The sequence below is a fragment of the Mus caroli genome, chromosome 10, assembly GCF_900094665.2.
Source record: "Mus caroli chromosome 10, CAROLI_EIJ_v1.1, whole genome shotgun sequence".
NCBI lineage: Eukaryota > Metazoa > Chordata > Mammalia > Rodentia > Muridae > Mus > Mus caroli.
The window spans coordinates 75,846,428-75,850,924 of record NC_034579.1 but is presented as its reverse complement, the minus strand read 5'-3'; positions in this window follow the sequence as shown (position 1 = coordinate 75,850,924).

Sequence of the window (4,497 nt, the reverse complement as noted above, 5' to 3'; positions counted from 1 at the left end):
AGCCCCAGGGCTATCCACAACAGATATTTCCATTTCTCTTCTCTATGTCCTTTAAGTTTCACTCTTGACATTGGGGACCTGTACTGCCAGGGACAGTTGTACTTTTATTGGGGTACAGTAGTTTACCCATAAAAAGAATCATATATCATACAGGAATAATTGATGAAGATTATCCAGTGTAATTACAACAGTGTGTCCAATGATTGCCAAAATTAAGTAGGAGAAAAAAATGCACAATTATTACTGACTTACGTAGTCCTTTCATTATAACAGGACTTTCTTTGGACCACAAGCAGATGGAATAAAGACACAGTCACCTTTTATTATTTATGAAAACTTAGGCTGTATAGCTTAGGCGTGTTCAGACTACTTTGTATAACAATTAATCCCATCTATACTAGTCCACATTTGCCACATAGTCTTTCACCTCTCCTCAGTCACAATACATCTAACCTCTGCCATGTCTGGGTGGCAAATCTCCTGTCCCTCAATTCTTCCCTGTGGTTCTACCTCTGCCTGGAAGTTTCACTTTTCCTCTCCTGCCTAGCTATAGACCATAAGGTCTTTATTAAACCAATCAGAAGATGAGAGAAGTGCGATTACAAAACACTGAGACAGGTAATGCTTCATAAATATAACAATACCAAAGTCAGGACAGTACTCAGCTCTCTGCTAACACAGAAATCAGCATTTGAATTATACAAAGACAAACTTTAAATACTATACAAAAAGGTTATCAACGGTCCATGGAAAAAAATGTGCTTCACTTCCTGAGGGAGGATTTGGTAATAGAAGTAAAACTGTAGATTTAAGCACTTCATTGAAGGAGAATGGTAAACCATTGTTTTATTTAAATATAAGAGGAAAACCTTTACAAGATTAATTGACCCTGGGACTGATATCTCTATTATAAGTACAGAAGAATGGCCACCTGAATCCAACCCTGATAGGGATGTAACTACTAACTCTCAGGAGAGTAAACAATGCGCTACAAGATTACAGTGCATAGGTCCAGAAGTCATAGTGGGGGTTCTGTTACCTTTTGTAACTCAGGTTCCTTCCAGGAGAGACCTTCTGCAACAAAATAATGCAGGGATCTACATTTCCTTTTCTAGTGCTACTTACTCTTCACAAGTACAATGGCTTATGAAAAATATGGGCTATCAGGAGGAAAGGGGTCGCAAGGAATTATTGAACCTGTACCCCAAATCATAAACTTTTCATTGGACTTTTCACAGGGACAATTGAAAAAAATACCACCTATAAAAATTACATGGAAATTCAATGAACCTGTGTGGACACCTCAATATACCCCTTCTAAAGAAGTTACAGGCTCGTTATGAGTTAATCAAAGAAGATGGGCACCTAGAACCCTCTCCTCTCCCTGGAATTATCCTGGTTTTGTAAATGGAGAATTATCCTGTTCTGGTAAATGGAGATTATTAATTGACTTATGGAATGCTAATGCCACCATATGGCGAATAAGTTTTACAGCCTGATTTACCCAAGTCCACAGCTACTAACGACTCAACTTTATGGGTTTGAATTTAAAAGATTCATTTTATACTATACATATTTATCCTGATAAGGTTCATTTTGACATTTTTGTTCCCTCACAGAATCCATCATTTTGCCTAACTGGCTGCAGCCCGACCTTGGCTCTACCCACCTCTGACATTGTCTTTCCCATTCTTTCCTCTGGCCCAGCCCTGCTGTCTTTTTCTATGCTTGCCCATCAGACCCTTCCACCCTCTTTGATGAGAGCCCTGCCACCACCCAGAATCTACCCCCCCCCACTTCTACCCCCAATATTCGCTCCAACCCTCCCAGCTTCTGGTCCTGTTCCCAGAGCAGCACACTAACCTTCTAGTTCCTTACTATGTGGCCCTGAGCTCCCCGGTTGCCATGCCTACCACCAGCAAGGCCAGATGGCTTCTTACCTTCTATTTCTCCTCCAGCAACTACTGTAGCTTCTGCACCTGCACAGGCTGAGGTCAGTGCTCTGAGTGCCTGAGGACCTTGGACCCAAGGACCCTGGACTATGCACACAGACCAAGATCACAGAACCCAGGACTCTGCACCAAAGACCCTGGACCCAGGCATGCACCTGAGGACTCTGGGACCCAACAACCCTAAACCATAGTAGTCAGAACACTGGGACATGAGCACCCTGGACCTCAAAAGCTCCCCACCTATCTGTCACTCTAAGCTGTGCACTGAGCAGGCCTCTGCCTCCAAGGGCTACGGACAGAAGTGGTTGGGGCTGGATGGAGCTGGCAGAGCCATGTGCAGCCTAGTGTCTGAGAGCCATGTCTCTATTCTCCACAGACACTGAGCACTGTTACACTGACCGAGCTTTCATGCTATGTGCCAGTCCCCATTATGTTCTCTTACTAACTCAAAATGCTTTGTCCCAGTGTCTACTCCACAAAAGATCCTGTTCCAGGTCATCCATTCAATCACGCTTTCACGAATTCACTCCTCACTGCGGGACAGTCATTCATCCACTATCAACTCTGAGCTTGGCACCTCCAATTGTCTTCATGAGTGGGTTGTTGTTGTTGTTTGTTTTGGGTTTTTTTTTGTGGTGGAGTGCTATGATGGAAATGAAAGAAACAGAAAATGAGAATATCGACAGTAACAGAGGATATAAGAAGGGAGCCTTAGGGACAGCTGGAGAGACAGCAATTCTATACTGCAAACAGCATGGACAAATGCCCTGGGGTAGGAGAGAACATAGATTGTTTTAAGGCTGGGAGCGGGGGTTGCTGTGTGGCAGGAGCAAAGAAAGGGTGGAGTAGAGAGGGAGAAGGAAGGATAGGAAGGTAGGTGGTATGGCGTGCCAGGGAATTGCTTCCCCACACCCAGCCTGCAGGCCCTGGAGCTCCATAACTTACCTCACTTGACATTCCTTGTGATGTTGCAGGCTTCCAAACTCCTGCAGGAGCCAGCCTGTTTTTTGCCTCAGGTACAGGATCTCCTCAAAAGCATGCAGAGAGAGACTTATCACCTGACTTATAACCCACCATACAATGTATTTGCATCCACATAGAATGTGGGTGTTTGGGGAGCTGGCATTCCCTTTATATGTGGGAAAACAATTAGTTTTGTAATTCAATTCAGTTTGTAAACTGAAAATGCTTGCTTTCAGGGTATTTGCTGTTAATTTATCCCAAATAGTTGCTACAAGCTTTTTGTCAATCTTATTAATTACCCATAATGACATAATCTTTTTTTTTTCTTTTTTGTTTTTCGAGACAGGGTTTCTCTGTGTAGCCCTGGCTGTCCTGGCACTCACTTTGTAGACCAGGCTGGCCTCGAACTCAGAAATCCTCCTGCCTCTGCCTCCCAAGTGCTGGGATTAAAGGCGTGCGCCACCATGCCCGGCTGACATAATCTTAATATTAGTATAAAGTACTATGATTTCTGCTGGGTCGGCACCTAACAGTTGGTGTAGTCTTATTCTACCCTTTATGATTAAATCAGAAACCTTTTCCATTTAAGTCTTTAACTTTTTACTTTGTGTGCTAAGAAAGTCCATTCAATAACCATATCTTCCCTTTGCATGATGAGCCAGTATGAGAATGAGTTGAAGGCAAAATAACCAAAATACAATCAACTTCAGGATCTATGTGATCCACATATGCATCTTGTAGTCTCTGTTCTACCAGAGTTAACTCTTACTTCGCTTCCCCTGTTAACCATTCTGGACTGTTTAAGTATAAATCTCCTTTTGAAGTTTGAAACAAATTACTCAACTCTTGAGTAATTAATTCAATAGTAGGTGGTAGCCAATTAATATCTCCCATTAGTATTTGAAAACCAAAGATTTTGCAGCTGCTCTCTTCTAATCTGTATCTTTTGTGGTTGAATTTTCTGTTGACTTATTTTATATCCAAATAGTTAATAGAATCTCCTCACTGTAGTTTTTTTCAGGAGCAATCTCTGATTCCTAGCATGGCAGAATCATTTGTTTCCTTAAACTTTTTCTCTAAAATATTTCTTCAGATTCTGAGAACAAAATATCCATGTAATAAACAATGGTTTGAGGAAATTACCTACAAATTATTTCTTGTGGTTGTTGGACAAAATATTAACTTAAACTCAGACTATTTAATAATTCCTTATGAAACTTTCCACTGATCTTTCTACTGGATGATCATTATCATAAATAGGTACTGTGAAAGCAAACTTTTCCCTATTCTGCTCATGCAAGGGGACCATTTAAAAAAAAATCAAACTTTTAAATACTCTTTGGCCACAGCTTAGAGAATAAAGAAGGTAAAGGAATTTGAGGTTGTATGGGGCACATTAGTTGACTTATTCTATTTCCACTCTTTTTTTTTTTTTATAAATTCTTTTTTTTAAAGATTTATTTATTTATTATATGTAAGTACACTGTAGCTGTCCTCAGACACTCCAGAAGAGGGCGCCAGATCTTGTTACAGATGGTTGTGAGCCACCATGTGGTTGCTGGGATTTGAACTCTGGACCTTC